Source organism: Netta rufina (genome assembly GCF_964035555.1).
Source record: "Netta rufina genome assembly, chromosome: 1".
In the NCBI taxonomy this organism is placed as follows: Eukaryota; Metazoa; Chordata; class Aves; order Anseriformes; family Anatidae; genus Netta; species Netta rufina.
In genome coordinates, this window is record NC_140123.1 from 141,337,046 (window position 1) to 141,351,327 (window position 14,282).

The 14,282-nt window shown below is 43.2% G+C and overlaps 1 pseudogene across 1 annotated transcript; it reads right to left on the minus strand.

The window, feature by feature from the left end:
• Positions 1 to 128: 128 nt before the first annotated feature.
• On the minus strand, positions 129 to 8,298 carry LOC311219984 (aldo-keto reductase family 1 member B1-like; annotated as a pseudogene). Its single transcript has 10 exons — positions 8,287 to 8,298; positions 5,416 to 5,555; positions 4,834 to 4,885; positions 4,616 to 4,732; positions 3,883 to 3,967; positions 2,588 to 2,712; positions 1,733 to 1,839; positions 1,523 to 1,553; positions 655 to 738; positions 129 to 215 (listed from the first exon to the last, which is right to left on the minus strand). The product of its transcript is annotated as an aldo-keto reductase family 1 member B1-like (transcript).
• Between the last annotated feature and the right edge of the window lie 5,984 nt (positions 8,299 to 14,282).

Below are 14,282 nucleotides of genomic sequence, written 5' to 3' on the forward strand. Positions count from 1 at the left end.
TGGTGCTGGATTCCAGCAGCTATGGATATGACACGTATCGGCTAAGGTTACCCCTTCCTTTAAACGAGGCTATGCAATGATAATCCAATCCTGCTGAAAGACAGAGGAGGAGGGGAAGAAGGAGGTACTCACTCACTTAATGCACAGATTTGGTATTACTTCTTGAAGGTGAGGAGGGTTTCCATCTCTTCTTTAGCCAATTCACAGTCAAACACCTGAAAACAAGATGCCAAACAGCTGATTTATACCAATTTGCAAAAATACAAGTATAAGTTCATTTGCAGAAAGAATACCAAAAACAGAAGCAGAAAAGTGTTGTATTAGTGCTAGAAAGAACATAACAGATGCATGTTCGTAGCGAACAATGAAATAATGTCAAACTTATAATGCTGGTGGGAGCCTAATTGCATCATTTTTACATCACCAGGTGGAAGTTGCTATCTTTTTCTTGATCTGTTTTAAAGATGGAGTCTCAGGTCCTTACTTTTAAAATAATATCTTTCATTCATAAAGAAGTAACCTACATGGTATCTGACAAACAAGGTTTTTTTGCATTTCTAGGTGTGAAGGGGATACTTTGTTCCACTGGCAGAGTGGATTTCTCTATGTATGTAAGACTAACACCACTAAGAATTTTATAAGGTACCCTCTTACCTTAACATTTTCCTCAGTATGGTGCGGAGTGACAGGTTTGGGAATTACATTCACGTTTCTTTGAATATGGAGCCAGATGAGCACCTGAAAGAACAGAGATTTAAAGCTGAGAAGTTCTGCCCATCTTCTGAAAGCTGAAAAAAATACTTGCCTACATGGCTACAGGGAGCAGCCCTACTGATAATCAGAGATGATTTACACAGGAAAAACACAGAAAAAGCACTATAATAAGCACTTCCTAATTATTATTGCATGAAGTCATTTAACCGTTATTTTTCTCAAGTCGGGATGACAGCATGGGAGTGCATTGAACAAGAATTCAGAATTGGCCAGGGATGCTGTGTGTAGAAGTGGCTAGTGTGCCAATAACAGCCCACCAGTTAAAATCCAGGCATTGGTGATCACTGACAGTCTTTTAACACTAGGTCTTTATAACTAGTCTTAGAATATTTGTGAAGCGTTCCATGCTGGATGAGACAGCTGGAACTCAACTTTCCATAAAGTCTTTGTAAATAGTTATTTTGGCACAAGTTGGAAAACTACATGTCACAGGGGAAAATACAATGAGCAGTGGGCAGTTGTCCCATCATTCATAAGCACGGTTTCTCTGCTAAGTCCCAGGTCAGAGAAAGCCATGGAGACTGGAATAAAAGCAAATTTCTTCAAGTCAGCCATTAAAAAACCCCAGGTCTCAGCAGGACAGCATGCTTCCTATTTTTGCAAGTGTGTGGTGCTTTGGCTTTTGTTTGTTTGTTGGTGGTTTTTTTTTAGATCAGAAGTTTTGTTATGTGTTTAATAAGCTGACCAAAGTTCAGTTAAGAATTATCTTCACAACTTTCATCAACCACACGATCCTTTTTCTCCTAACTGTGAAGATGTAGTAACAGCACAGGAGCGAACTAGTGGAATGGATATCACAATAAGCATGAGAAAGGTTTCTGTCTGTTTGTCCTTTTTAAGCAATTATCAAGCATTTTTCTAGTTATATCAGTTTTACTCTGTAAGGTCTTATCCACACTCTGATTCTGATATTGGCTCCAATATATGTGTGAGAAGAAATCTCACAAAGCATTCTTACCATGGCCAGTTGGGTGCTCCAAGGGGGCAATATGTAGGGACAGAGATCCCTTTGGACTGGCAAAACTTAATCAGCTCTTCCTGAGGAAGATATGGGTGGCTCTCAATCTACAAAAATAAAAAGATGCTGGTTTCTTTGAACACAGAAGTGACTTCAAGATTAAACATCACTATGGTGACCTGCTAACTCCACATCAGCTTTGAAAAGACTGCTCCTGTGCAGTTTGTGGTTTTTATGAGTGTCAGCCAGTATTCCAGATTGTTTCCTCTTCTTCTCAATCCTGCCCAGCAAGGCCCAATCTTCATACATTAGTTTCCCTTTCCAGTTCCCTGCTTCATTTTTCATAATTTCTCATAGTCCCATATCAATGGGCTCCAAGCTCCAGCTGTCCACATCCAGCTAGAGCACCCACCCGTTATCGTACCCAGCCCTACCTATCCCAGTCCTGCCGACCCACCAGTGATGTAGCCAGCTCCGATCCCTGCCAGCACATGGAATGCGTGCAGGGGCACCAGGAGCAGAGCGAGGCAGCCTCGTGCCCCACAGCCTCAGCTGCAGAGCTCAGCTCCCAGCCCACAGGAGCTTGGTGCTGCAGTCAGAGGTAAGGTGAAGCCTTGTGAGCCAGCATCACCACAGGCTTGTGAAACTGCAGCTTCCTGTGCAAGTGAGGGCACAGAACGCAAGTCCCATGTTTTCTGATGCTTGGTAATTCAGCCAAATACAGGTGTGTTCTCACAGGGATATCAAAAAGCACCCCCCTGGCATAAAAGCTATTGCATGGCCAGACACGTTCTGCTAAATGCAACGCCACAGATGGGTGTGATGCAGGTACTGATGAGGTGAAGAAGAATTTACTTGATTATTTGCAGGCTTGTGTTTCAAATCTGGTTTGCTCAAGAGCCGATCTGTCTGTCTACAGTTGAAGCTGGAGATTCTGATGGCTTTTACCCTTCCCACACTTCCACCACCTCTTCCTTGGCCTAGAAATAGCACAGAATCAGACTTGTTATTGAATTAGGATTTATTTTTTTCCCATAAGGAAAAAATGCCTGCGGAAAGACTTCAGTGGAAACTCATCACAGCTGGGATGCTCTTGTGATGTGGCATTAGTACAGCACAGTGAACATTGGGATCCTAGTCAAAGACTCAGGGTGTCACATCATGTGTCATCATACATAAAAACAACAGCTTTATTCCGGATTAACAATTATTACAGTGTGATTATTTCAGTGTAATGCAGCTATTTTGAAATGCTACCCCTAAGTAGATCTTCTTTTCTAAAATATCGGAGGGTGTTTTTTTTTTCAGAATAATTCCTCAGCTAACTAAATAAATATCCCGTAATAAAAAGCCTGTAGTTGGAACAGAGTGGCTGAACAAGGAGCTATTTTGGGAGAGCCAGAGCAGAGAACCTGATCCTCGCTACGGATGAATTTCCCAGGGGAGCCATACCACTTAGCTGTGGCCATATAGCACAAGCAGAGCTACACTCCTGCCACCTCCTATTTTCTTTCACACTAACAAACAATAAAACAGTTTGACAGCCTTAATTAGCTTGGCACCTCCAACACGGAAGAAGCGGGAGAAAATCTATTTACTGCCTTCAGAGCGGAAGATACACCTCTAGCCAAACAGAAATCCTGTTCATTCGAAGTTGCTATCATAAGCAGCAGCCTGACATGACCAGGTTTTTCCTTCAAACAAGAAACAAAATCGTGCTTTGTTCTTGGGGTCAGACAGAAAGCAGAAGGGGAAGAGCACCACTGAATTCTTTTGACTGGCGTGTCTCTGGTCCTCTTTTGACCTGGCCCTGGTGAGAACAGGGAGGGCAGAGGGCCCAAACCAACAGCAAGCAGAAATTGGTGCCTGTGCCCAGGTCTGGACTCATGCACCCAGCCACCAGGACTGGGCAGCTCCAGCTGCTGCAGGGTGCATGCACACAGCTTCCCTTCTGCCATGCCCACCCAGCAGTAGGCATAAAAATACCTCGATTTTGGCAAAGTGAGGCAAGAAGGAGCCCCAGGGCACAGAACAATCGGCAATCTGGGATTCTTCACGTTGGAAATTCTCCCCAGACGACTCCCAGCATGGTCAGTGGGAAGTTTTCAGGCTGTTATTTCAAACTAGCAAGAATTTTTCATCATGTCAACAAACATTCCTCCACATATTTAGAAAAGCTGTACCACTGGGAATGATCATACCATTGCCATCTGCAGGAAATGGCTCCTCTCTGGCCTGTCATTGCAAAAGAAACATGGGTTTAAGGTAGGCTGAATCACAAGTAGTTAAAGGGATCACGTAGAAGTCCAGCAAGCAAGTGGAGCTGGAGACACGGTGGATATCCTGGCTTATGTTTGTGTTGGGGAGAGAGGTGGCCAAGAACACTAAACCATATGAGCACAGTAATCTTCAAGAAAATCTGCTTCTGGAGAATCCGTCCTGCAGGCAGAGGAAGGGCAGACACTTTTATGTGCTCCAGTCGGGTTGTGAGAAGTCTGGGGATGTGACACAATGGGGAAGTGAGGATTTATTTAACCTGGGGGTAGAGAGAGAAGAGAAAAAAGGGAATTCACAACTGTTTGATCCTGGATAAGCACCGAACGGCCAAACCCCAGGCTTTTAGAGGAATGTGATATGGATGGTGATTTGATCCATGACATGGAAATGCTGTGCAGGGGAAAATAAGGTGATTTTGTACTACAAGACCTATCTTCAGCAGCCATGACTTTACCTTTCCTCCTGGGCACTCCATACTGAGGTTCATCATTATGTCTTAATGAGGTTTAACAACACTCTTCATTAGAGAGCACTAAGGACTCATCCAGTCCCAAAAGAAAAAGTGGCAGAGCCCCAACAGGGCTTACAGGAGTTCAAGCCTCATACCTTGAATCCCATGGGCCAGCACATCAGGCAGAGATCCAAATAACCCAGCAGGAGGGCAGTGAGTGCTTTCTGGCACCCCTCCTTCACCAGGGACTCCCCGTGGAAGGTGCCCCACAGCTGGGGGGACACAGCCCAGGAGCTCCTTTCCCAGCCTCACGGCTCCAGAGCATCCTGGGCAGGGAGGACACAGAAGCAGCTCACGGTACGGGACAACTCACTGTGAAGAAGGTGTGGTTTTGTGCACCTGACTGTATTTGCAGCAATACCTGTCTGCTAAGTGAAATAAGACAGAGAGGCTCTAAAATTCCAACAGTTTAGACAACAATTGAACAAAACGAATTAAAAAGCAAAACTGGTTTTGATTTTAATTACACCAGTTTTGATTAAAAACCAACCTGCCAGTTTCCAGCAGATAGAAGTTACTTTATTTTTCCTACCATTGTTGTCGGGGGGAAAACCAAACCAAAACATAACACCCGGGAGTTAACAGGCTGAGCCCGGCAGCGCAGCGGGAGTGACGACGAGTACAATAGCCAGGCTTCCTATCTCAGAGGCAGCTGAGAGCACGGCCTCAGTTCCTGTCTCCATTGCTGACAATGGATATCAACTACAAAAAAATCTCTCCCACATCAAGCCATTTTTTTCAAGAGTTGACCTCTCCCTTCCCTCCATCCACAAAGGGCTTACACCTGACAGAAAGGAGTCTGCAGGCTGGGACCTTGTCTCCTCCTGAGAAGGGGCCTCACGTGAGATGAGTTACCCAAGGACACACCTTACTGACAATAAAGAGGTCTTCTCACCTCAAAACGCCCTCCTTATTTTTTTCTCGTAGTGCATCCATGATCTCACTCTCATTCTGGTACGCGAAGGCACAGTCAAAGTGGTGGCACCCAACACTGATGGCACGCTTCACCGCATCTCTTGCTTTTACTAGCAGAGACTGAAACAAAAAGGAAAGTCAGTAAGTCGGTATATAACAGAAAAAGAAGTTTGCTGTCCTCCAAATCTGGAGACTTTAAAATTCAAAATGATGAGGTGCTCTATTTTGGATCTTGCTTTTGTTTGTTTTCCAGAATAAAGCGCACTGACCCTTGGCATTGGCCACAGCAGTCACTGAAGAGCTGCCTGAGCTGATCTGCCGTTTTATAAGGATTGAATGCTCACATTCAGACAGCAAGGTATCTTGAAATAAGTTTTAACTTGCCCAGAAATAAAAAGTAGTTTCAGTATGAGCTACTGGCAGCCTAAGAAAATGAGCCGTGCCTGGAAAGGCTGCCGGCCCTGCACATGAACAAGACGCCTCTTGCTGGCACGGGACAAGGGACACAAGAGGACTGCAAACCACTACAGACAGTGCCACCTCGCGGGGAAAACACACAACACGGGATCTGAGACCGAAGTAAATCAAGTTCTTGGCTCAGAGACACCAAAGAGTTGTTTCATGACTGCACACCAATTCTGGAAAATGGCTATTGAAATGGAAACATGACTCAAAACCACGGCCACTGCCTACGTTTAGCTTAATAATATCACTCTTTTAAAATGATTTCAATTTTCCAAGTATTTCCAAACAAAGGTTGCTTGGTTGGTTCACCTTAATTCAAAATGATATCGCATGGAAACCGCAGCAGGGTTTGGGGTTCTTGGTTTTGTTTGTTTGTTTGTTTTTACATGAGGCTACGCATGACCAAGTACTGAGTTTAAAGTTGCCCAAGTTTTCATTTTTGCAGCCTTTCCCGATCCCACCTCTTCTGATGTACAAATAATACTGCTCTTTGTGTGTCATGGGAAAGCAGACTAACAACAACACCTTGTAGACAACACAGCACAGAGTATTTATCTCTGGGTGCTGCTGGAGCACAGGGAAGCTCTTTGCTGTGGCTGCCCCATCCCTGGAGGTGCTCAAGGCCAGGCTGGATGGGGCTTTGGGCAGCCTGGTCAGGTGGGAGGTGTCCCTGCCCAAGGCACAGGTTTTGCAACTCAATGGTCTTTAAGGTCCCTTCCAACCCAAACCATTCTGCAACCCTGTGCAGGAGAGAGCTCCCTGGGAGAAACCACAACAGCAACTGTGCTGCTTTTGAGTGCAGGAGAAGACATTGGAGGACCATGGTGACGATACACCCTGTCATTACATAAAGCGAGATGTTTTCAGAAAAATAATCTATTATATATTACAATGTGCTCACTGAACAGGACTTCAAATTTCTGAAGTCAGGGTGATGGGGTAAAGAGGATGCCGCATTGTTCCACCAAAACACAGGGAGTTGCAGCACACGTTATGTGGGAACCTCAATATCACAAAGCTTTGATTAATTAATCTCAGTAGGTTTGGGCCACATTCTCATTGCAGTAATATAAGAGATTTTGTGGTGACAGAGATCACGTGAACAAAAATTTCCTTCCGTTAGTGTCCTAACAGGTTCCTTCAGAGAGCTCACAAATCCTAGCATTAGTGCCCTAAGAGGCCTCACACAAACACTCTTCATTTAAAGCCTATGTATTTACACTCAGGCCTCCTAGTGTCTGCTGTCATCAGACCAATCAAGACTGAAAGGGTTAAACAAAGTCAGCCCTATTTGCACGTAAGTTATGCAATAATTAGTATCAGCTGACCAAGAAATACAACAAGAAGAATTTAAGATACTTTCATGGTGACTGAACAGTGTGTTACGGACTTGGCAGCTTACAGTTCAATATACTTGGTTTCCAGCCTCAAGTTCAAGAGACAATCCACTTTTTTTCTCTCTTTCTTAATAAGCTCACTTTCACCCCTTTTAAATGCTTCTCTTCTTTTATATTTATAATTCAGCACACCCTTAAATATTCTGTCTTACCTAAACCAAATACATTCCCATAGTATTTGCAAGTAAAGAGCTACCCAAACTATTTTTTCTGTGAAGTGCTATGTATTCATCTGGTGTCATATGGAAAAGTTATCCTTAGTCTCTAAGGAGTTCATGTAGATTCCCATTTCCAAATCCATCTCTCATCACTTAAATTCCCCTATTTACATATGTTCATCAAAGATGATACCTACACACATGTTAGGATACTAATACACAGCACCAAGAGCAAGAAAAACGACAAATAGGGCAGGCAGAATTTTTTACTTCTGCAGTACGTTGTTTGTTTTTTTCATAGTTAAGAAAAAAATCTCCTTGTCATCACTACCTGCTCACTTTACAAATTTTCTGAAGACAGGTGTAAAAAGCCTTCAATACCTGAAATATTTAAAGAGGCAAGAAATACCCTGTAGAGGGCTTGGTGCATTTTCCTGACCCCAAGAGAAGATGGCTGGAAAAGCCTTCTGCCTATCTCAGCAATTTATTGGTGTCACCTGTGTGACCATAGGGGCATTGCCCCTCCCTCCTGCCTTGTGGTTGGCGGCAGGCAAGGAAAAAAATGAACAGAATGGATAAAATAAAATAAAATAAAATAAAATAAAATAAAATAAAATAAAATAAAATAAAATAAAATAAAATAAAATAAAATAATAAAATAAAATAAAATAAAATAAAATAAAATAAAATAAAATAAAAGTGCTTTGCCTATTATCTCACTCTTTGGAGAATGTCAAAATTTACTGCAGACTTCTTCCATGTATTTGTTGGGTGAATTTGTTGTACCAGTTACACATACTGCATTGACTGAGGTTGCAGCTTTTTGTATACCTCATAGTCCATGCTTTTCTGCAAGAAAAATGGTATTTGAGGAGTTCACACACCCCTGAAGAGCCATTTCTGGTCTCACCTTCTCCCAAACCTTTCACCAGAAGGAGCTGCCAAGCTGCTTGTCTTAGAAGGAAACTCAGTTCTGCCCACAAGAGGGATCAACTATCCAAACCTCACCATCAAAATCACGGGCTTTTAAGGGTTTCTGGCTGATCTAAAGCTTCTCTGTAGTTTTAACCCTGCTCCTTGACTGACATTTTATTGTAGGTGTGTCAGATTTATCAGTGTTACCTTTTCTCTCAAAGAGGAAATAAAGTTTCTTTGGTGTTTGCCCTCAATCACTGTAGAAGAGGTGTTCACTCAATTCATATATCACTATAAGCAATTGTTTTTCTCAGCTATCCATTATTACCATCTTTATCATTCTACAGATCTTGAAATCTGCAACTGCACAGTCCTTGCTTACCATACAAAAGTAATTTCTAATATCAGAAAATACACCTTACAAAATGTTCAGCCTCAGTTTAGGGATATGTCAGTCCAATGATGATGTGAATCCACATCACCAGTGAAGGTGCATTTACATTTTCATTAGGATTTCTTCATCTGCTCACAGAGCTTCATGCCTATAGACAAAATTTCACTTTGTCATAAGATTCTGAGATTGAATGATGTCTTACTTATATTATAATTTGCTGCACTACACAATATTTTAAAGCGGGATATTAACTAAAAATGCATGTCCCTTCCTCTTCCAATTCATTTATAATGTTCCTGCATTTCTCAGGATTAGTATTAGCATTCCCAGGATGTAATAATGATAATATCTCATCAGAAGTCAAATTACTTGATTGTTTGATACATTTAAAATGTTCTGATGCAGTTTTGCTGGTATCTTAAAAAAAAAAAAAAAAAAAAAAAAAAAAAAAACAAGTAGACAATGGATTATTTCCTATTCAGCTGTCTTGTATCCCCAGTTGTTGCTGGTGCCCATCTCAACCAGCAGCATCTTCCTCTGCCTGCAGCCTGACCTTTTCTGCACTGCTCTGTGCAGATGTTCTTGCAGCTCCTTCCTACAACCTCATCTTTTCCACTGCAGTCAGCACCTCAACCCTATGTCCAAAGATTTTAATCGAGATGTGCAAATCACTGCAGCTTTGGGACAAGCCTTAGTTTAACCTATGAACAAGAACCCCTAACCAAAGGAGACCCCTAATGAGAGGGGCTCCCCCTTGACCATGGCACTGCTCTGCCAGTACCAGCACAGGCCTGGGGAGCAGCACTGCTACCCTGGCAATACCTCGCTCAGAGAGGCACATTTCCACACTAAAACAAACTATGGGAGAGCTTTCAGTCATGAGTCTATTTTGGAAAACAATAATCAACTCCAAGCACCCTTTCTTAAGTCTGCCTGAAGGTCGTGGTTCACTTTGCCTTTAACTTCTTATTCCATTTTTCACCACATATATTCCTGTTTGTTATGTTTTCTTAATTCAGGTAGATTTACCTCAGAAACATTTCCAGTTTCTTGACCATGTTTGTATCAGAAATGTGTTCTCTTTTAAGCTCTTTAAAGCATTTGTGACTCCTGGGCCTACTTTAGCAGCCAGGTGCCCACTGTCTGCCAGCTTCAAGCCGGTAAAACATAAACCAGCCAGTGTGGGAAGCAGCAAGGGATCAGAGCTGAATAGCCCTATACTGAAATAAACTGCTTCATAAAATACCTCTGAAAGGTTGTCTGAGGTTACTGTTTGCACTTGAAAACGCTGCCCTCCGCCTCCAGCTTCAGGCACAAGCTGTGTTGCCAGAAGAAATGCCAGCTGCTGGGTTCCCTTCCCCTTGGTTCTCACAGCTCTGGGAGACCACGGGCTGCAGGGGACAGCCTGTGATATCAGGGGCCTCTCCACATAGAGATCTGCTCCATGTGGGACCCATGGGCTGCAGGGGGACAGCCTGCTCCACCAGGGGCCTCTCCACAGCCCGCAGGGGAACTGCTGCTGCCTGCCTGGAGCACCTCCTGCCCTCCTGCTGCACTTACCTGGGGGCTGCAGGGCTGCTTCTCACCCCTCTCTCCCAGCTGTGTTGCACAGCAGTTTTTTTCCCCTTTCTTCAATCTGCTCTCCCAGTAAGCCCACCCAGTGTCAATTACTGGCTCGGCTCTGGCTAGCAGTGGGTCACTTTGGAGCCAGCTTAAACTTGCCCCTGTCTGAAATGGGGCAGCTGCTGGGCCCTGCTCATAGAGGCCACCGCTGCAGCCCCGTTAATACCAAAACCTTGGCACGTAAATCCACTGCAATACATTGCTACGATTTCCCTGGGCCTGAGTTTGGGCACGTCAAGAAACTTGGCTCCAATGATAGGAGGGCAGCAAGAAAAAGCTGCCTGAAAGGAAGAGCTGTTGAAATGCCTGAGGGCCATGGCTGGCTTCAGGAAAGGCAAAAAGTAAAGCTGCAGTTCATCCCATAGGCACCAGTTTGAACCCCGGGTTGCTGAGTGCAGGCTGGCTTTTTATGCAACATCCCTCCGTGGACAAGTGAGGACTGCACTTGAGAAGATCTGCTCAGCAAAGGCAAACCCTGTGGGAAGATGATGCCTTAAAACTACAGCTCGTCCCCAGGAGTGCTGTCACGGGATTCATTACTGGAATCTGTCAGACAGACAAAACAGGTTATTGTGGTCTGCTATTAATTATCAGTAAAGCCACTGTTATTAAAATCATTAGTAAAGCTAATTACAAACGTGTATTACACATTTCATTGTAGTTTAGAGTAATTACAGTCTTATTAATCCATGGGTTTTATTCCATATTAGGATGGCTCCTTTCTTGCAGACCTTTTTTTAAACATACAACGCTTCTGTTCAATGTTTCTGTGTAAACACCAGTGATAAATAGTTAATAACTGACTCCTGTAAATTAAAATTATACTGGCAGTAAAACATCAAGGATTGTTTCTCTTTTACTTTCATATATAGTTTTGGGATTTGCAACATACAGAAACTTTAGAGACTAGGTATGATATATATATGCATCATATAACATCAATACATACATATTTATTTAAAAAAATAAAAACTATTTTTAATGTATTTATTGAAACTGGGGAATATCTGGAGCTGTGGATGAGTGCCAGAGATGAAGCAGACAATCTGTGTATTTTACACCTGCTCTATTGCTACATCACAGACTTTCCCTTAAGACTCAGCAATCCCAAAACAAACAAACAAAAAAAAAGCAAATGAAGACTTACCAGAATTTAGAGTAATCTCTCCACCCATTTATTCCTGGCTTTATCTTGCTTTTCAGGGACTTTGCTACCTGTGCTAGCTTTCATTTGCACAGTGGCTCTAGCATGGGGCAAATAATCCCAGCTCCTTTGACGGGACTCTATGGCTGTGCTTCTGGCAGAAATCCAGGAGGTGCTTTTCCATACCCTGCCCCAATTCAAGGTGGACTCCATATTTTATATATATAAATATATGTATACAGCTACTTTGCAGGGTATGAAATCTCAGCACAGACTGTTTTGCCTAGCATTTAATTTCATGTACTTAAGAGTCATTCATATGCAGTTTATCTAGTGCACAAACTAACTGCTGTGGATGCAGAGGCATCCATGGTGACTTTTTGCAAAAGCAGCACAGGTCTGATGGAGTTTTTGAATCTATATGCAATGCACTTTGCACATTGTCCCACTCCTCTCATGGCCCAGCTGGCTCTGGAAGCAATATAAACTGGCAAGAAACCTGACAATAAATCATTTGTATCTCCTGTGCAAGGGTCAAGTGCCCTGGGAAGGTTTAGTCTCATTTTCTCATCCGTTAGTTATATCCTGAATACTTCTGAGGTGGAATTGCTGCAGCGTATGAGCTCTGTGAGTGTGGCCCACAGCCTCCCAGCAGCGCTCCCTGCTGTGCTCTACACTGGAATGAAAAGGGTGGAAAAGGAAAGCTGTATTTTTTATGCAGTACAACCCTTGTTTTTCTTCAAATGCAAACGCTGTATTTAATTTCCACATGCCTTCCAGGCATATAAGTTTTTCATAGGGCTCACAGTCAGTCTTCTTCAGCATATGTCTCCCAGACACAGTCCTGTAAGCAGTGACCCCAAATTTGCAATGAAATGAACTACATTATTAGTTGTTATTAAGTACCAATAATGAGCTCAGCCTTTCTGCATATAGTGCTGCGGACAGCCAGCAAATCTGTATCACCACGAATTTTGTAAAGGGCAGGCAGCAGTGAAGAGGTCAAAGAGGAGCACAATATTTAGAACTAGAGAAGTTAATCCTCTTCATTTTCAAAAACACACAGTATCTACAATTGTGTTTGCTATTAATTTTAATGTGACTTTTCATCATGAAAATCAAAAGGAAGGAGACAGAGGTTTCATATCAAACTCACATAGCTCAGATTTGATCCCATTCATCCTTGGGCTATGTTTCAGAACAGCAGTCCTGAGGCCCTGCTTGGTTACAGTAGCAGCATGTGCATGTTGGGGAGCAAGTGGGAGCAGAAGTGTTGTGGCCAGTGCAGAGCCTGTGCCAGGGCTCCCAACATCTCCTCTTCTTCCTGATCAATCCACTGCATGCAGTGTGTGGCTCTACACCTGGTAAGAACTATGTGTTGATGCTGATCAAACCTGTGTTTGCTTCGTGCTGAGCAATGGAGCCTACCTGTCAGCTCCACAAGTGCAGCAACAGACCCCGCAACCTTTTTCCCCTGCCTATGGGTTGACCCCAGAGGTTGCTTCTTCCCCTCCCAGCCTCATGAACATGATGTTCAAGGCCAGAAGTGATATAGGGCATCTGTAATTTTGGATCAGGCAACGGTGAGAAGAGACAAATCCTGTGAAAGAGCTGCGCAAAGCTCTACCTGTAACCTTCACTCTGTTTTGAGTGCAGCCTTTGAACTGAGGCCCCCACCTCCCTGCTTCCTGAGGCCCCATGCTCCCTGACACTTCCTTGAAAAGACCACAGAAGAAAGGTTATAGGCCAGAAAACCTCTAACCTCAGATGGCTCTGATTCTAGTTCAAACACTTTTATTATGATGACTGAAGTACTTCAACTGTCTAGACCTCAGGGACTTGCAGTCTTTGGGGACCCTCGGTTATAGCCTGACATGGTGAAAAGAATCAGTCTCCGTGTTTGTTAATTCAGGTCATGAACTTGGACGGTCCTGACGTGGGTACAGCACTCATTTTACCACTTTTGCTCTGGGACCAGTACCACAAAGAGCACAGGGTGGAAAGCTCAGGGTTACTGCAGGGTTATGGTAAACTGCTAAATCTCTCTGTCTTTACCAGCCACAGCCTCCCTGCATGTTTAGAGAGCCAGCCAGTGCGGACAAATAACATAGTATGTGTTGTCTCTTACAGCATCTCTGTCCTCCCACAGGTGTTCCAGCAGCTGATATGAAAATGTCCCCAAGGAGCCCTAATTGTTAGAAATACCTCACTGGGGCTTCCAGTATTAAAAGTATAAGCTTTGTGCCCATTTCTGTCTACACCACATTTGGGACTTGACAGCTCCTGGCTTCCAGCACGTAAGAGAACACCACACTCACAGAAATGTTTGGTAGTGGGGTTGTGCTGTTGCTGGGAATAAGGCAAGCTAACAAGCAGTGGGAGCTGAGTGGCCCTTACTGGGAAATTTATGATTTGAGGGAAAAACAGACCAAGAACAATCCAGAAAGCTTATTTTCTAGGGAATTTATCCCATCATGTTTTATTCAAAGAACAAAAAGCATAGATTTTTTTTTTTAATTGAGAAACTAACTGAAAAGATTCTAAATATATCTCAGCAATTCCTTCCCTACCAGGTGCCATACCTGTAAGGTCATGTATGATACATTTCAAGCATTTTTTTCATAAGCATAGCTTGTTTTTAAATTTCAGATTATATCAAATCAGAAGTGTTCTTTCAGTCTTTTGACATATTCTCAGTTTGTGGAATTGCAGTCTTTCAGCTACTTCACGTATACAAAGTGATGGATAAAG